We start from the raw sequence: 20331 nt of genomic DNA on the forward strand, positions 1-20331 counted from the left end.
TCACTCCAAAAAAAAAAAAAAAGGGTTCTATTTCCCCACCATCCCTAGCCTTGTCACTCTTTTATCAAATATAGTCCCACTTTGCATCTGGTTCGCTCCGTGACCTCTGCAGCGCGTGCATGGAATCCAAACACGGACTCTGTGGGATATCCGTGCCAAGTGCAATTTCGAAAGACTGATGCCGTGCCTACTCGGCTTGCGACCTTGACTCACGTTAAGATAACCTGGTTAAGGTCTTAACATGATAATTGCAATAATTGGTGTATTGCCTTACTCCGGTTGTAACTGAATTATTAGAGTGGACGTAAACACAGAGATTTTCTCATCACCGTTGACCAGATAGATGCAATGGATTAGGGGCTCTACCTAAAACGAGTTTAAATCTATCTGGTGACATCATCCGTCACATCACGTCGCCTCCTTAAAGCCAGATTCTGTAGAGTTATTTTTATGTATCTTACCGAATGTTTCCAGCAATGTCTAACACAGAAAAATCACACATTTGTATTAAAGTGTACATTTCTTGTGCACGGGTCAGAGTCTTGTGGATCCACATCTATCAGAGATTGTGGTTGTTTGCTAAAGACGACTAAGATCTCACGCTCTTTGATTATGTCATCGAACTCCTTTTATTTGTTTCCACCGTTTTGACTGAGAGACCTTTAGAAGAATTAGATAGAATTTACATACTGGATGTTTAACCTTAAAACTTAATGAGCCCAAGGCAGTATTCTAGTCCTCAGTTTTGCATTTACCTGAGAGCAAAAATGTGTTAAACTGGAACAGGTTATAAATCCGGCTTTTCGGTATATTTGTGTGTCTTTGGTGGCTGCAGGTGCTCGTGTTTACACATGTAAACAAGCTATTATAAGTCTCAGCCTGAGATAACAGTGTTGAATCAATATGATTATTCTTTCTTGCCTGTCATCATTGCTTAGTGTTCGAAAAAAAAACACAGAGGCAGCATGCTCAACAGACCTCCTGTGTTAGAATGTGAAGACAAAGGCAGCGTGCCTTTAAACAGCTCTACCTCCAGGGCAGTGGAGACCCCCTACCACGAAAAAAAAACGCACAAAGTAGATCCCTGGTACATGGGGATGGGTGTTCTGTAAATCGATGATAACAGTCCTATACTTTAATATATTTTGTATCATGCTGTGAGTGTTTAACATGCTGAGACACCAAAGGCGCAGACTGGAGGGAGACTGCCTGACTGCCATTCTCCTCATTAAACATGCTGAGGTCTCCCCTCTCAGCTGGGGGTTTCTTTTCTCTCTCCCCGCCTTGAAACAGAAGCCGTCGGTGATCATACCTTGAATTTTTTCTTTTTTCTTTTAAATAGCACTCGACTCGGATGCGATCTCAGAGCGTGTTTTGGCATCCTGGCTCTGAGGGGTTTTGGAGTTTTATACGGGGGAACGGACAGATGAGAAAGAGCATCATCGTCAACATGGCTGCTTCTAACGTTCGAGACAAATGATCAAGGCAATTTTCTGTGACTGTTAAGCACAGATTGCTAAAATGTCAACAGGCGTCACACTGTTTTGGCTAAATATGAAGTCATTGCAGACAGATGTTGAAGCACTCGGAGAAATGGAGAAGCCACGGGGGCATGGGCCCGGAGGCTTTCAACATATGGGTGCCTGATATAGTCGCAATACAACAGAATGCTTTATAATCGACGACTGAGTGACGAAATTGGGAAGTGCAGGAGCTCAGTTGGTCTTCTTAAGTAAAAAAAAAAAAGAAAAAAAGAAAAATGGCTTAGTAACTGGGAGGAAGGGGGTTATTAAAAGGGAGGGGGGGAGGGCTGATTGAAAAGGACAGTTTGAAACTTGAATGCAGCGGGGGTCTGAAAACAAGAGGCAGATGTGAAAGAATGCCGGGCTCCTTAGACAAAGGTCCCGGTTGTCCCTCTCTAGCTGTTAGGAGGGCCACAGGAGAATAGAGGAAGAGTCGGGCCATTCTATAAACGAGGTCTGGGAGAATGGGGGGGGGGGGGGAAATAAAGAACCTGGGTGGGGGAGGGGGGCCCCACTTACAATGAAAGATTGACAGCTTGCAAGTCTTGCTTGACCCTTGAATTAGCCCCCAAGCTTTCAACAAACCTCAAGAAAGAGTTGGGATGTTAATTGTCATGGAACATCACAGGGATGCAAAGGAAGGGAAATATGGGGCCGGAGATCCACTGAAATGTAAATCAGGACCAACAGACCACCACTTGTTGAATGTAGGGAGAGTGCATTTGGTTTCTACTGGGTCCTCCCGACAGCATCCTCATACATGAATTCATACATACTGTAAGACTCCTCTTATCTCTGTTTCTCTTGCCCACTTTGAGGGAAAAACTGAACTACCTGGGGACACTAGGCTCGGGCACAGAACACTCAGCATCAGCTGCGGAGGAAATGCATTCCCAAAAGAGACTGTGTTCCTGCTTTGACACTGCTGAAGATGTACAATTTGCAAGCGTAAATCAGGAAATTCGCACTCAAGAGGGGGGGGGCGATTGGGCCGGTGATGGGATGAGTCTGGAGCCCCCACCGAGTCAGATATGGGGCAGGGAGGAATCAGAGGCTGACCCTGACTCTGCTGGGGGGGAATGATTGAGAGCAGCACAGGGCCAGAGGAGCTGAGTGACACCCAACCAAACTCTGTATGACTGGCCAGGCCCCAAATGCAGGCCCTGACCCTGACAGGAGCTCAGCCAGTGAAATACCAGGTCAAACACGCATGCTGCGCAACAGGACAGCTTGGCCGCTTTAGGGAGGGGAGGGCTGGGGATAAAGGGGGGAGAGGGGGGACTACACGAGGGAGAAGGGGGAAACAAAAAAAAAAGCGTGAGGCCTGTCCTGTTAAATACATTTGTTATATAACATTTAATTAGAACTTTATTAGCAAAAAATTATATCTCAGATATTTTAAAATGGCCAGAGATGTCTGCTCAGGAAGGCTATTTTTTTCACATCCCTTCTGGTTACACTGTATTGCAGTTATTTTTCAGGCACCACCTAATCCAATTCATCACCTGAATCTACATGAAAAACATTGTTTTTGAATCTGTGGATCATAATGTTTGGATTACATTTATCACTACCTACAGGAGCTCTTATGCAAGCCACACTTCCACAGAATACAGCAGCAGCATGCAAGAGGGTGCCGGGAGCGTGTGACATAAGCGTGGGGCTCGTCATGCTCACAGCTCTTAGTGTTTGCCCCATTGATCATTTTTATGAGCCACTCAATTAATCGATTAGAGTACTCCCCACTGGTCAGGACATATGGCTACTAAATTAAGCAATCATGAGCCAAGCCCTGGAACAATGTCGCTCATCAATACATTCGTGGAGACAAAAATGGAATCGTTTTCAAAAACAAATTCATGTGAAAGAAAATATAAATCTTATTTTCTTGCGTATCGTGAAAAACCCAGGTTTATCAGTGAGTGGCCACTTGTCAATACATAATGAGTTTTTTACCGGTCTCAGGTGTTGTTTTTATAACTGTAACCGTAGGCACTGAGTGCTACGATGCCCTCTGCCTGACTATATATTGAATCCATACCCTCATAATCACTTTAGCAAGGCAACAAAAATCCTATTAGAGCCAAAAGATACCTTTACCTGTCTGTCCACACGGATTATAGCCTGATGATTTGCTATGGTAACAAAGTTTTAATACAGGTTCCATACATTTCTAGTTGTAATTTTGATGTTTTACTGGGAAGTGAAGTGGATTATCTCAAATGAAATTTCAAAATGTCATTTCCACTTGCTGATAGCACAAAACTATTCCTTTCAGGTCCGTTGAGATAAGAATGATTCAGCCGGGGCCGTTAAACGGTGTCTTTGCCAAATGTTCCTCCGCTTAGGAATTAATAGGCTGACATTAATACAGCAAGATAAATAGGAAGGTCAGGAATGGGAGACCTGCCATTATATGGGCATCTCATGGTGATAGTACCTGCCAATCAAGTCCAATAAGTCCTTGACACGGCATGATTCACCTTGGAATACACAGAGCGGATGCAATATGTAGCTTACGCCACCCTATCCGGAATCCAATTAGTGTGTGCACATAAATACTTTAACTCTCAAGTGCGTATAAGGACACCATAAAAGAAACGTTCGCCGCGCGATCCGGTGTGCCATGGCTAAATGAGTTGAAACAAATCGAGGATTACACAATCAGAGCTCGCTGGTCGGCTGGGGCGCTCTCCCAAACTCATCTTCTAAATTTCAGCACAAGTACAATCGCCGTTGCGTTCATGCAAAAAATGATACAATGCGATGTGGCTGAGCAGGGGTCAAGCAGTGGGGACAAAAACTGCACACTTCACAGCGAGACACGGCCATTGAGTGTCGGGCACACATGTGTCTGAGTCATTCATGTACCTTGCATGCTCGAAAGTGAACTGCAGCGGACAAATAAACAGTCGAGGTCAGAGATTTGGCTCACCGGGGTCACGTTCATTGAAAAACGATGATTGAGTTCGGCAGCTTGTGTAACGTCTTTTATTTATTTATTTTCTTATGTACATAGAAGGGACCAAGCTTTTTTTTTTTTCCTCTTTTTTCCTTTTTTATCAAGCACCGGGGCCTGGTTTTAGTCTATGATAATAAAGTGGTGTATTTACTCGGCTATGCACCAGTAAGCAGCTTTTGTGACCCTCCCTCCCCCTTCAAAATGAGCAGCTGAATGGTTAAAAATCCTTCTCCGTCCTTCTATTAAGGACCTCGCCATCAATAATGCACTGTGATCGCGAGGCGTTATTAAACAGGATGATTAATTTTTAAGGTAGTGGGCAGCAACACAAAACATGAAGAAGGTAATGGAGAAGATGACTTGTCAGAGGCACGCTTAAAAGGGAAGCAGAGCACGCAGGCAAATAAGCAGTTTACCCACGTCTTTACTCATTTGAGCAACGAGAAAACAAGAGGGAAAGCGAGCGGTTTTCTTAAGGATGGAGAAGAAAAGAAAAAAGTAGAGCGGGATGTTTCAACTCCACCTTGTATGGAAGATGTGTCATTAGGTAAATCGTTGGCACTGAATGCACAATCTTGATGTTGAGTCACAGCCCATTTTGCTCAACCCGCATGCCAATTGTGTAAAAGCTTTAAAAGTCTCTCTGTTGTTTGCTTCTTCCTTAGTGACTTGTATATTCAAAAACAGCTTCGAGGCGCAGCTTTTACCGAGATTCGCCCCATCATTGCTCTTGTGTCATTTATTTTGCTCTTGGAACAGAAGAAAAGCGCCAAGACAAGGCTCTCCATCTTGGAATGTGCCTTAAATTATTCAAAAAAATCCTAAAAATGCAGAGGCTTGGAAAGCTGCGACTGTGCGTCTAGAGCGATGGGTAGTGAAGATTTTCGAAAGGTGCTAATTCTTCCAGATAAGAAGTATTGTGCGTAATGTGGCAGACCTTGGCTCGGTGTCTAATTGAGGGCTTCTAACCTTTCTGTGGCTCAGAGGAAGGACAAACACAGCCAAATTAAGGGAAGCCGCATAATCTCGGTCCTAACTAAAATAGAAAAAAAAAACAGCCCGTGGACTGTACGAAGCAATACTGCAGAAAAGATTTCAGCAGTGGAGAGAATCTACTGTAGCCTACTTTATCCCATCCCAGCACTGTCATATCTATTTTCAATCTAAAAAGATAGCATGAATGCCTCTGTCAGACAGGGAAGCAGAGTATGTCAACCTAAAACAAGGTATAGCGCGTGTCTCGTCAGGAAGCTGCAGACAAAAGAAGTGGGTGTAGTCTTTTTCCTGAATGCAATCACTTGTCAGCCCTTAAATCTTTTCCCTCAGTACTGCCCTGACAGGTAATGGTGCTTGTTAAACCTGATGAAGGTATATTGGCATTTCATTTTTATTTTTTATTTTTCATTTTTTTTAAAAGACACAGAAAATGTCTGAAAGGCATTTAGCCGCTGCTCAGAAAATGGATGTTTTACACGCTCGGCATCACAGTAACACGAAGAGTATTCTCCTCCAAAAAAACAAAAAAAAAGAGAAGGAGCGTAATTTTATAAGCAGCAAAATAGAGTCATTTTTTAAGTTGCTTTGAATTCCAGGGCTGCGTCGTTAGATTTCCTTTTGCAGTTCCGCTGTCACTCCTCCTCGCCCTCTCCCAAAAGAGTGAAAGAGAGAGGACAGTTTTGGGGCCGAGCCTTCTCCACAGTGTTCATTAGCATAACATCAGCACTGTGTGGGGGATTGTGATGCAAACAAGCTCAGATTGGCTCGATCCACCCCCTTCTTTTAATAACTTAGGTGCTATAAGATCTCCTGCTTGCTCACTGTACAATGGGCCGGTGGGATAGAGCAGAGTGGATTTTGCGAAATAAGAGAGAAAAAAAAAACTTTCGGCGTCGGTTTGGGTTTAGAGAGATGTCGTCGAGCAAGCATTTAGCCAACATTCAATAAATACAGATAGAGGGTGGAGCCGCTGCACTTCCCGCGGCATGCGGCGGGAGACAAAAACCAGTAATGGCCCCCAAAAAAATATGTTTGTCATAGGCACAAATATTTTTGAAGAATATGTCCCGCTTCCAGCTGACCATGATTCAGGCCTGACATGATTAAAAAAATTATGTAAATGTTTCTGTGGCTTATGTTATCATCCCCTGCCACCCACAGTAGGAAAGCAGATACAGCAATCACTGCTTCTGCACCTTGTGTATGTTTAATATGTGTTTGCTCTTTTGTGATAACAAAAAAAGGGGGGGGGGGGAGACAAACAGGGCTTTCTTTTTTTTTTGTTCCTTTCATTTTTTTTTTTTTTTCCCTCAGCAAATAACTGGACCAAAGTCAAGGAATCTAAAGACACAAGGAGAGAGAACGCAGGCAGATACAGGAGACTGTCAAGCAGGCCGCGATAAAACATTCACTGGGAAATTATCTCGCTGTCATAAGGCCCTCCTGTTTTGAATACCAAAGGGATTCAAATTCCCCAAACAAACTCTGAAAGGTTGACCAATTTCGTGCTCTGCCAAACGATAGCGGATTGCAGTACAGGTCGCACCTTTGAACCGCCACGCCGGAGGTAGTCTGAAGCAGAGATTCTAATCTCTGTATCTGCGCATAGGTAATCCACTGAAGTGTAATTGCTACAGCTCTAAGTTATACAAAATAATGACAGGGGAATAAGACTCACTATGAATATGAAGTGAGTGTGATAACAAAGTCCCATGTCGGGAGAGAAGGTAATACTTGGACAAGGGCTCTTGCTGGGGAGGAAAATCCTCCTTCTGAACAACAACAAGCATCTCTGTGAGGCGGTTTCTGAACAACATAATACACCAGGTCATGCACATGAAAGATAATGTTTTATTTGACTGATACGGCTGGTTCAATATATATTGATTCATCGCTGGTTTAACTCTTCCTTGACCAGTATCTATGGGCATAATCAACAATCATTGTGTTTGTGTGTGGTGTTGTGGACCGATGAGCGTGTGAGAACACAAAAGAGACGAACCAAATTAATATGGTCTCGTTAAATGACAGTGCAAGTATGAGACGCTTCTTTGAGCTCACGTACTGATCTGACACCAAGCCCCTTCTAATACAAGAAATTCACTGGACTGTTCAAGGACTATCGAGGCCCATTTCGCCTCGAATTCAATAATCCTACACAGCAAAGTTAGAGACACAAGTCACAAGTTTTTTGTTTTTTTTGTTTTGTTTTTTTTACAAGCACTAGCAGGCTTTAAGTTTTTGCTTGGCTTTAGCTTTCTCGCTTGCTTGTCGTAAACCCAACTCAACTTGAATGACTCTTGCACGCATTCGGAACATGGCTCCTAATCGAGGCAGGTGGCGCAAGACGTAACTGCAGGAGATGCATGCAGACAGCATAGCAAAGACTATCTACTAATTTTAAGTGAACAAAAAAAAAAGATTCAAAGGAAATCCAGTTTCAAGTCTTTTCCTCAAATTCAAAAACTTTCAAGCTTATCACAGGTTAGTTCAACATTTCTCATCGCCACCCTCAGCTGTAGCATTGAATTTTTTTTTTATAATGAATCATTGAGAAATACCAGCAAAAAGCACCAACTAGATTGAGTTTATGCTCAACTACAAACATATTTTAAACTTTATCCTCACCATGGCCATGTGAGACCTAAGACCTCATTAAAAGTCAATCAACACTTGCGATATAAAAAAAATGAAAAGATAATTGCAAGAAATGCGGTCTTGATGTGTGATTTGCATTCCACAAAGTTTACACAAATGTCACCTAACCAAAAAAGAAAAGCCTGTGAATAACACCCGCAGTGATCCACCGTAACTTCAAAGGTGACATTCTTGTCTCGCGAATAAATATTCAGCACTGTCCTCTGAATATTCTTCATCTCTGTCATCCTTCTAAAATATCCACAGCGTCAATTAGCACTTTTTGTTTCGGGCTATCGCTGCATGCTCCAGTTGTATGAATCGCGTTATGAAAGCTTCATTACACTTTTCTGCCTTGGCACAAAAACGTTTAACTTCTGGTGAAGTTTAAATACCAAGTATGGCGCTGAGAGTGACTCACGGCCGTGTCTTCGGAATACTTTTGCACTTTCTCAGAGTAAATGTTTGCACAGCCCCCCCACCTCCCTTTGCTACGCTGCCTCCATTATGCACCGGAGCCTACCAGCCTTTTCAGGTGAGAGAATAAAAGATGCATTTTTCGGCCCTTGCAGTAAAATGAGTAGGCGTTGCGCTGTCTGCTACATTCACCTCATCGCTCGTCTGATTGTAAGGCTCAGCTTCAGTTTTCTGGTAGCTACATTTCAACAAGACTATCTACAGAGCAAAAAGTTCATGGGGTTCATCTTCGGGAGATATTTTAAAAGTCACGCTACATATCTACACAAAATAATGTCCATCAGGCAAAACATGGCCAACTTCTCCAACCTATGGGAAGGTCTCGGGCTCTTGGAGGTGCAGCCCCTCGCCTACCCTCGGGCCTGCTGGACCTATTTCTGATGGTAATGGCTGCAGGAGCCGCATCCTGTCTGCTCACTCCAGACTCACTAGTAATCAGCTCGGGCTGATGAATGACGGAAGTGCCACTGGCTCCACTGCAATGACAAAAAATGCACCCGACTCTGCCCCCACATTTGACTGTCCTCTTTACGCTGCTTTCTTTTTTTTTTTTTTTTTCCCCCATTTCCATCAACTACTAAAGAATAGCACTCATCACATTGGTTCAGCTGCTGCCACTGAAGCTAAAAATGAAACGTGTGTTGCCGGGCACAGATGCAGCACTCGAGAATTTGTGCAGCTTGCTTGGAGCGTTCTGTCTGGTCATCATTTAACCCTGCTTTGATTTTATCACCGAGTGATTCATAGGGACACAAACATATGTTAGGCGCAACGCTCCTGGCTGTTGTTTCTTATGTGAGCACAAACACAAGTTCACTGCAGATTGAGATTACAAATGTGAATATTTGCCTGGTTTCAGCTTTTCTCGCTTTTTAATTAATTTGACGATCAGTGTCATCATCGCCAAATAGGGAAGGTTCCTCGAAAAGTAATGTCAGGTTTTATAGAGGTTTTTTTTTATGTAGTCACAGTCGGCTTCGTAAAACAGTCCGTAAAAACTAAAACCTGACTTTTTTTTCAAAATAAAATTTCAATTACAACTTTCGCACTCCAAGTAACACCTTCATCAATAGACGGGTCACGACGTCGCCGGGACTGACACTTTATGTGATCATAAAAAATAGCTAGATGAACAAAAAGGACATAAAAAAGCCCAAATATATCAAACCCCAAAAAATTATTTCCTTCTTTATTAAAAATAATGAATAATTCTAAAAGGATCGGTGAGGATGAAAAATGCACAAAGCTAAAAAGCAATCTGACACAATAATGATACCAAATGTAATTCAAATTCCAACACCAATACCTTCATAGAATAAAGGTGACCAGCGATTCAAAACATCAACCGTATTCATCACGCTGCCAAGAGATGCATATGGAATCTTGTATGTGCTTTTTTTTCAGTCTGTTGATTTCAAGGAACCTATACCACAAACATATATATATATATATATATATATATTTATACATATATACATACATATATATACACACACATATACATATATATATATATACACACACACACACACACACACACACACACATATATATATATATATATATATATATATATATATACACATAAATATATATATATATATATTTATTAACTGGACTGTCATATTGTGACTACTTCTTGCATCTACAAATATGTTGTCTCGCGTCCGGCATTAACATACCAGGTGTGAAGCCGAGGCTGCAGTTCTCACACTCAGTGAGTTTGCTAGGCACTGACTAGCCGAATTAGACAGACAGGTCGGACTAATGGATAAAGCAGTCAGGGTACGTGTGATTTATAGCAGAATTCACACCAGCAGAGCCGCCTCACACCTCATTTAGAAGGAGGCCTGGTGAATTATTAGGGCAGCCTGTATACGTATTTTTCCTTTGCAAATGCCAAAAAGATCAAATCAAGAGACGCGCCGAGGTGTCAATATTAAGCATTCCAGTTTTCATCAGAAAATACATCAATAAGTATATGTCTCAGTCCACGCACACGCGCACACACACCACACACATTTAAGAGCTCAACTTATCTGCAGTATTTAAGATGTTCATTACCTAACCCCCCGGCAGTGGAGGAGGAGTTGGATCCAACAGGCAGCACTGAATGCCAGGCCTGGCACAGCTGTACAAGCAAAGCTGTAAAGAGACGTCACCGGCCACTGTCGCTCAATCTTCCCCTGTGTTAATCCCACACTATCTGCATTCACGTCAGACCCACTCCTCGACGTGTCCCTGCATTGCTTTTCACACTCCTAAGTTCAGTTTGGCAGGAAATAGGACATGTTGCATCACTTCTGCTGGCTGGAAAATCCTCTCAGCATTGTTCCCCCTCCAATAATCTTTTTCTGAGACAGCATGATGATCCAATGGTCATTTCTCTGCTAGATGTTTTCCTGCTTTCCCTGTCAGGTATTCACCGGAACCAGATAGCAAAAAAGTGTTAATATTATTCCAGTGCTAGAACCCAGCCCTGTGACTTTTAACAGCAGCGCAGCAAATATGAGCACATATGAGATTTCAAAGCCTTTAATGCTCCTGAATCTCTTCTTAGCTGATCAGATCATCTTCTCAATGGCCTCAATAAACAAGCAGGGTGCTCTCTGTGTGTGAGTGTGAGAGTGAGTGTGTGTGTGTGTGTGTGTGTGTAGAGAAGAGTCAGCTCCATTTATCTGTATTCATCCTTCACAATATTAAGGAGAGACAACTTGCTGTCATATCAAACCCCAGTTATGTTACTGTAGCTGGACAAATGCGCTGGAGAGCGAACGCTCAAGTGGTGGTCTGGTTTTAAATCCCCGCACCAGCACCCCATTTCTTTACAGACAGGAATTTTATACCCAAGCTCCAACAGAACCAAATCCTGGCCCTCGGGGCAGAGATTTTTATTTTAACATCTCTTTTCGGGACTGACATTTTGTCCTCTGTTTTCAAATGTTTTCCCATGAAGCCTTTCTCCAGTTGACCCAAGCAGAGACCATCGCCTCTGGCTTGTCACGGAGAGAAAGAGTGATGCGGTTCTGTGGGCAACAGAGAGGGAGGCTCTGTACTGAGACAGCAGCAGGTGCAGCTGTGACAGTTGCCGTGTTGTTGCTAGCCCCACACTGTAGTCAAGATGAGGTTCACAGATGTAGCCACTCAGTGCAGTGGTTTATTGGCTGCCTGAAACAATGCATCTCTGTCAAGAACAGCTCCTCCTAAGGCCATTTCAGTCTAAGAGTGCTCCGTATGAAACAAGGCGAAGAAAAACCTCATTCTGACACACAAGGTCAATCCCGCTCCACAACAACACAATCAAAGCTCTCCCCCCCTGCTCTGCCAAAACACAAAACAAATTCCAACCCGAAGCAATCACGCCGAAACATGGGCGTACGAGCCATATTTTCATGTCAAGCGGTTTTGTCTGTGTCGGGCAAAAAAAATAAAAATAGCAAAATGGGAATAAAAAAATTATACACCTAAATAAACAAGTAATGTGTTAATTCTTCTAAAATGGCAAAAGTTTTTATTAATAATTATTATAATTCTAATGATATCTGATTAAATAATTAGCGCACGCTTTGCACTTACTATTGCTACAAGCACTGTTTGTCAGAACACATTTATGATAAATTATTACCAAGCCTCTCTCACGCGCATGCTTCTCAAGTCAACCAAGTACCACCCAAGGCTGCACTTTACCCCCAGGTGGATCTTGCAAGACGTGCATTCCAATCATGCGACACAGAAAATTAATGGCATCCATTTTGCCTTGACTTTTTTTTTCTCTTTTTTTCTTTTTTTTTTTGGGGGGGGGGGGAAAGAAAGCCAACCTGATTCCTTTCTTCCATTCAGACCTCTCGAAGTAGTCCGCAAAAAAAAACAAAAAAAGAGAAAAAAAAAGTCCAATCCCGGGGTTGGTGTTTTGTTGAAATTCTCAGAGTGGTGGAGATCTGAGATAATATGACTATTGTTTTCCTGTAAAGCACCCAGTCTCTGCTTGTTCAATTACTGGAAGGAGCCTCAACGAGCGCGGTTAAATCATTCGCAGAGACATTATCTACGCGGAGAAAGACAGAGAAATGGAGAGAGAGGGGGAGAGAGAGAAGGGAGGGAGACGGGGGAGAGATGGGAGGGAGGCAGGGACAGAGAGAGAGAGAGAGAGAGAGAGAGAGAGAGAGAGAGAGAGAGAGAGAGAGAGAGAGAGAGCAGACATAGGGGCCAAACTTTAGTCTGCAGAGGAAACAGAAAAAAATTTTTGTGGACCACACATGGAGGGTACAGCGAGGATAAAAGCAGCAGGATTCATGATTAACTGCAGGAAATTAATAGACTAATACAGCTCTCTCTGTTTCCACGCCAAGAACCACATCATAAGATACAATTGTTTCCATTACAGGTGATGATGGATATCTGCGCGCGTTATGAAAATGCGCGCCGAATTTTATGCGAGAGCGGCCGCAGAAACGTCCATTCTTCCTTGCACGCGGCTTGTCCCCCCGCAAACAAAATGCAAACTCGGAAAAAAAAAATTCTGTCAGCATGAGCAATCATTAAGAGATAATTTGATTGTTTTTTTTTTTTCTTTCCTCAACCTCGGCTGTGTTTGATGTCTCTGGCATGGTAGCAATTGAACAGACAATTATTTTTTTGATTAGCTCGTTTTTTTTAGCAACTTACCATGCCTGTGATATTCCTCTGAAACTCCCAGACCAGACGCTCAACTCCATCTGACTTGGCAACTAAACTGGGAGAACAAAGCTTCCACACTCCCCCAACTAAATACTGTACAATAAAATATCAGTCGTCACAGCCTCAGACGTCCAGAATATGTAGATGTGAAATGAGCGGCCCGGGCGCGCACAAAAAAAAAAAAAAAAGTGAGTGCAAACATTAGATGTAATGTGTTTTTCTGGCAGGAGCCCAAATGTACAAAGTGTTTCAGAGTGCGTTCGTGTGTGTTGGTCATGTTTTCTCACAGTTTGACTTTTTACTGATTGGTACGTTTGATCGTTTCAAATCAACGCCGCCTCGAAAACTGCATTCCAACATAAAGACGCCAATCCAGTCATTGTCTACTCACGTTTCATGAATTAAAGTACTCTCAGCGCATCAATATGGACACACTTAAAAAGAACTAGCGAAAACGTTCCGAACCAGAACCCGTCTCAGCTCCGTTTTCTTGTTTATACCCATCGGCAGACGTTGAGTGAATGTATATTTTTAGTGGGTTGTTGTTGCTATCTCGCACTTTACTTAGAAAATCACAGTTCGCTTCATTGCTAAATCATATGTAACTCGACACAGTGGGTAAAGCATCTGACAGACAGCCACAACTACATCTTAAGTACAGCACCGTGAAAAAAAGCGGGGATGAAAAAACACGCTCAAAAATAAAGAAATATGTTTGATAGAATATTTAAACAGTGCTTTCGAGTATAAACTTTGATTACTAAAGCACAGTCCAACATGAAATATTTTTTTTTTAAAAGAAACGAAGATAAAAAAAAAAGGAACAAGGACTTTAACTTCCAATGAGTCACAATTGTCAAGGACAGCAGCAGCCTATATGGAGGAAATATATTGCTCTGGTGTGTTTACCCACACCATCCCTAAATAACAGCCCTGTCTCGTTGGAAAAGGGGCTTTTAAGTGTGGATGTGCTTCGCTCTCCTATAATCCAGCCGAGACACTACTCCTTCCCCTGGCAGACGTCCGCAGATCCCCCCTCTCTCCCAGCCAGGCCCTGCTCTCGGCTGCTATGGCAGAGCCGCAATAACTGCTGTTTGCTCAGAGCCTTGCCTCCCAGGTTCTCCTCTGTCACACAGAAATTGAATATTTTCCCAAATAGTGTTGCAGCTGTGCACAGATAAGGACAAGTCCTGTTCACATAGCACAAAGAATGAGACAGGGTCAGAGCGTGTGTGTGTACGTGTGTGTGTGTGTGTGTGTGTGTGTGTGTGTGTGTGTGTGTGTGTGTGTGTGTGAGAGAGAGTGTGTGTGTGTGAGTGTGTGTTATGTACGTTAGTCTTCCTTAAATTAGAAAATTGCACATGACACTAAAAAGTTTTAAATGTAATGTGAGCATTTTACAAAAATTATGAACGTATTTGAAATGGCTTTATCAATTAAAAAAAATCATAGAAATATAATATAAGTGATAAAAACTAATTATCACTGATGTGATGACGCACATTTCTGATCCATAAAATAATAGTGTTCAAAATAATCCCTTAATTTCATCGCACAGCGCTGTTGACATTTCTTTCCCTCGAGTTGGGGGAGACCTGAACACACACTGCTTATAACACACACGCATATCTCAATTCAAACACAGGGAGTGTTTTAAACGTGTTGTGAAATGCACAAGTCCCGATCAGAAACCAGGTCAATACGTCAAACTCGATCGTTTTATGGCCAGAGGACAGTTTTTATGGCCCAGTTCTGCACTTGGCACTTCCCTTTTCTTCTAAACACCTTTCAGAGACGCACGAAAAAATAAAGTGACGCAATGAACAAGAGATGCCAGACAGGCTCAGGGAGGCTGCCACTTAACCAGTGCACACAGAACTGCGCCAGAGCCATCGGCTAATATCCATGTTGTTTCTTGTCACCGGAGTTTGAATTGACCCTCACTCTCCACCGCCTATGTCCTTGCTGTGTAATGTTTTGCTCGGAAATTATTTAGGCAAGCAGAAAGTTTCACCTGCCATTTCAGGGGCACCAAATCCCCCGCTGCATCAAGGGGCCTTTGGCAAGTGGAAACAAATGTTTCACAAAATGGCAGGGAGGGGGAACACGCTGGCGCACACAACATTTTACTGATTGCCAATCGTAAAATAAAATCAGTCATGAAAGGGGAGGTATTTTGGCCCGCTGAAGGCCTGCACCTTACATAAAATTGGCCATAGCTTTCTTTTACAGCCTTGTTTCTTCCCCCTTAATGGTGAGCAGTTATCCGCACAGTATGGCTCCATGTAGGTGGTTTAGCAACAGAAAAGATTGCATCCGTGAACACAAACCCACAATTTACACGGCAAATAAGCAATGGGATGTAAATCTAAATGCTTTAACTCCCTGCAACACTCTGCTTCAGACGCACCGGCAACGTCCATCATTTTGCTGGAATCCTTTGCTATGGAGCAGCTAACACACCATTCGAGGGAACTTGAAAGCGATCCCTGTTCCTCGTTGGGCAACAAAGACCGCGATGGTGAAGATAATAAAGAAAAAGGGTGAGCTCGAATTTGGTGGTGGATAAAAGAAAGACAACCCTACGGCGTAACAGCAGCACACAAACCATCCATCCATCCACAATGGAGCCTCTAAAACCGTCATATGGACTCGCCAATCGCAGCTCAGACAAAGACAGCAGGCGTGTGAGAGGGTACGACACGTCGAGTGAGGAGACGTTGCCACCGGTCAGCGTGTGCACACTCAGATCGAATTAAATAAATAACAAATTACCTTAATAAAGCCAGAGTGGAAGCGCCTGGCTCCTTGTTATAATTCAAAAAATCTGGAGAGGCCATGGAGGCTGCGTTATGATCTGTTTAATGCACCAGTCAAATATCCACGATGGTACAAAACCTCAGCTGCTCTTTCTGGGGTGGTGTTTGGGGCGGGCGGGCGGGGGGGGGGGCTGGTGAAATATATGCCAGCAGAAAAAAATGAAGCAACAAATTTTGATGCGTTCACACCCACTCTCCCATTCACACTCAGCGATTCGTAAGAGTCTCATGTGCTGCGAGAGTGCGATATAAAGAGTTGAGAATGGAGTGAAATGTAGCACTCCATCTCTCCCCACAACCCCCGCCCCCCCAAAAAAAGAAAAACCCCATATAGAAGTGTGCTGGGCTGTATTGATCTGTGAATAGACACAAACGCACAAGCAAAGAGGGGCAATCTGGCGCTCTCGCAGATCAAGAGCAGCTGTAGTTCTTTGAAACCGGACGCACTTCCACCGAAACGAGGCTGTAGACTGAAAAAAAGGTACTCTCTCTGGCTGGATTCGACGGTAAAACGCTCATAATGGCATGCTCGGGCTAAGGACACGAAGACATCTGAGAAGATAGTTTCCTTCTTTTGTCCGCTCTCACAAAGTAGTGTGTGTTATTTCCAATGCGAGTGGACACACCTGTTTTTAACAGCGGCTCGCAATATGAACAAAATTTTTCTCCTCATCATTCTGCTCCGTGCTAAGGATAAAAAAAAAAAAGTAGCGCCATACATTAAATGTTTTAGATTTTTTTTTTTTTAATTGCTTGTGAACCGAATGTTTTCCCCCGGCATTACACCACTTTGTGAGTTACTCTGACAATTACCCTGTTTTGTGGAAACAAATACAAGTGAGATCATGTTATACACAAGATGTCATACGGACCAACTTACAAGAAAAAAGGGGCTCGAAGATACACAAGTGTTTCAGTTTTAGCAACTCACACACTCCTTCTCAAGCCTTTCAGGCTCAGCCAAAAAAAAAAAACCAGGGGCAGAAAATACGACTCCTTGCATTGTGTAAGGGCTCTGACCACTTTGATATGCTAATATGCTCCTTCCAAACAGCTGGAATTTGCTCTTGCATTAATTCAAACATTCTTTTTAATGCACAAACACGTGAAAATGGAGCTCCCCCAATAGAGAGGCTTGAATATGAATAAGTGTAGTTCCTGCAGCCTGATAAAACGCTTGTATTGGCTTATTTCTTTCACATTCCTCAAAACTCAATACTTATTCACAAACGGGCTGCCTTTGTATTTAACTGAATGCAACTTTGTTGTGTGTTGAGAGGGAGATAAAGCCACTTCATCCTGCAGACACTTGGTTCATTCTTTTGTTTTCCATCATGTCACAAATACAGCCTTGGAAAAAAAAAAGCTGAAGCCTCTTCGATAAGGACTGGATTATATAAAAATGCATTTTTGACTAAATGCTCAACACATGTCCCATCTCACGGTTAGCTGTGGACAGCTGTGATGAATGTGCCCCACAGGGACATTCGGGACCAAATGAGACACGTTCACGGACTAATCCTAGCAGGAATTCGTAGCTTCCCCCACTGCTCGAGATCAGGATGCACATTATCTGAAAACGCAACAACCAGATCTGTGAAGACCGGGGCTAAATTTATCCCAATCCACTGATCGATCACGAGATAGCTGCTCTGCTCCGGGGTGCCATGCATCAGCAGCCGGCCGCTGTGTGTCTCCCGGGCCGGGGGAGGCACACACCGCGTGTGCGCTCCTCGCCGCCTGCTCTTTAACACATGGTTGACAAGACGCGTTCGGAATCGGTCGGCCTAAATAATAAATGCGCAGTAAGAGGATCTAATTTTACTGCCACTTTGTGCCGGCCGGGTTTGAGTTAAGTTTAAGCGGCCAAACCCCGTCCTCTCTTTTTTTTGGTGCGTGTTTTCATTTCCAGATTTCCTCCCCTCTCTTTCTTTTGATTGATTTCCGTGACATTTCCTGCGCTTGTAGCGCCGTTGCATCATGAGCTCTGCTCAGGTCCAAACTAATTATTACATCGAAGCTTGACTGTGTGTGTGTGTGCGTGCGTGCTTGTGTGTGTCTGTGTCTGTGTGTTTTCTTCCTGCTTTTTTTTCTTTTCTTTTCTTTTCTTTTCTTTTCGGACAAATAGCACCAGTCCCAATTATAATGGATTAGCCTGTGAATGCTCTCAGGAATCACACACACCGACATCGCTTCTCAGGTCACAGCTCCAAGCATAAATCCCCAAACACCACCACCACCACCACCTCCACCACCCCCCATTCAAACCAGCAAGACCAGCAGTAGTGGATTTAAAAATTAAAAATAAAATAAAAAATAAGGGGGGACCACGGTGACCAGGCACCACCACCACCACTAAACTACGCTTCAGGAAGAGATTCACATTAAATGGTGCTCTGGTTCACATGAACGCGCCACTTGTTTTGTTTGTTAAGTAGTTCCCTATCAGCCGAACAAATCAATCACATCTGGTTCTGTTCTGATTAAGCTTCTTATTTCTTCTTCTTCAAACCAACCACGGCTGTTTAAATCTCCCATCTAAAGAGGTGCCCTGCTTTATTCATCGCTCAAACCCTAATTGCGTGCATCCCGAGCTAATCAGACATTTTGCACTTTTAGAAAAGTGAGTCTGCTGTCTTGTGTTTGTGATTTGGGTTTTGTTTCGTCGGGGAAAAAAGGGGGCTATGAAAGGGAAAAAGTTGCCACCACTCCACGGCGAACTTGTCAAAACGCTGCTTAGGGCTCTGATTTATAAACTGTTGATGAAGAGAGGAAAGAGAAGAAGAAGAAGAAGAAGCAACGACTTACCTTTAGTGGAATAGCAGTGGAGCCTGACCGGCTGAGATGAAGTCAGTAAAGGATGTGAATTATAAAAAAAAAATATAAAGAAATGATTAAAAGATAAAGAAAGAACAAAAAAAAAAAAAAAAACGTCAGATTGTGGAACGAGAGTCGGATGGGAACTCCTCTGCAGCGGAGAGAGTGAGTCTGCAGCTCTGAGGCATGCTCCCCTTATCTGGGACGAGAGAGGCTGGCGATCAGGCGGCAGGTCCCCCTCTCAGCCCGTACATTCCCCTGCACCGGACACACACTTCCATGGCCGAGCAAAAAAACAGAAAACAAATAAATAAATAATTAAAAAGAAAAAAAAATGGAAAAATGCTGTTCAGTCCTGCCTCATCAACACCTCAACCGCGCAACTCGTCTCACTGCTCGGGCTCTCCTTGTTTGCGCGCTTCACTTCCCGGAGCCGGCAAAACAAGACGGAGGGGAGACGCGGAGCCCGGGGACCCAGAAAACAGAGTGACTAAGAGGGACAGACAAGAGTGGGGCTATGCAGGAGGAGGAGGAGGTGGAGGAGGAGGAGGAGATGACTCTCCGCTCTTCGCTACTTCTCGCACCCGCCGACGTCTGTCTGTCTGTCTTTCTGTCTTTCCTTCCCTCTCTCTCTCTCTCTCTCCCTGGCTCCTCCTGAGTGAGACTGTGTGAAGTTGTTGGGGTTTTTTTTGTTGATGTTTTTTTTCTGGTTGTTGTTGTATTTTTTTCTCTCTCTCTCCCTCTTTCTCCCTCTGTCCCCCTCTCTCTGTCTCAGCGGCTCGCCTCTGGAAAAGATCCCGCTCACAGTGTTGAGACACTTGGTGGAAGCAGCGCGGAGCGGGCTTCCAGTAAACAGCGCCAGTGCAGTGGAGAGCAGGCTGCCGTCTGCAGGAGCCGTCTGAGCGGAGGGCTCCACCGAAAACCCGGCGTGGACTTCCCTTCCCCCGGAGCCTGGATCCGTTGCAGGAGACTAATCACATCAACTTATTATCATACCCGGCAGGAGCTCGGATTTTTTTTCCTTCTTCTCTACAAATCCATAACGAAGATGCAACTACGTCATTGAGAAAGTAAGGAGTTTATCAATACACCCCCCCCCCCCCCCCCATTTTTTTTGTTCCCCCCCTCGATTTTTTTTTTTTTTTTTTTTTTTTTTTCTGCTTAGAGATACAACACTGCCTTCCCTTTTGGGCATGAGAGGCCCACGCTCTGTCACAGTAAGCAGTCCAGCCTATTCAACCAATGACAGAGGACTTATTCTACTGTAATACTACCGAGCATCAAAAGGAACATGGAAGCACAGATAGACTTTTTCTCTCTCACACCCCCACCATCCCATCCTCCTCCTCCTCCTCCTCCTCCTCCTCCCCCCCCTCTCTCTCTCTGCAACTGGCCCCCACAGGATCACACACTGGCCCGGGCA

At 43.6% G+C, this 20331-nt stretch overlaps 1 protein-coding gene across 43 annotated transcripts in view; it reads right to left on the minus strand.

Moving 5' to 3' along the window:
* adgrl2a (adhesion G protein-coupled receptor L2a) overlaps positions 1–20331 on the minus strand; it is a 207298-nt gene that overhangs the window by 84343 nt on the left and 102624 nt on the right. For 16 of the 43 annotated variants that reach the window (XM_030432613.1, XM_030432612.1, XM_030432622.1 and 13 more), the window contains exon 1: positions 18900–19775. The exons of 5 other annotated variants lie outside the window; for them this stretch is intronic. The gene's annotated coding sequence lies outside the window, so the exon portion shown is untranslated. Of the gene's footprint in view, positions 1–12413; positions 12642–16047; positions 16171–18899; positions 19777–20331 lie in introns of those variants that run through there. 22 more of the 43 variants (XM_030432617.1, XM_030432645.1, XM_030432643.1 and 19 more) reach the window with 5 other exon arrangements.

Source organism: Sparus aurata, chromosome 11 (genome assembly GCF_900880675.1).
Source record: "Sparus aurata chromosome 11, fSpaAur1.1, whole genome shotgun sequence".
Lineage (NCBI taxonomy): Eukaryota > Metazoa > Chordata > Actinopteri > Spariformes > Sparidae > Sparus > Sparus aurata.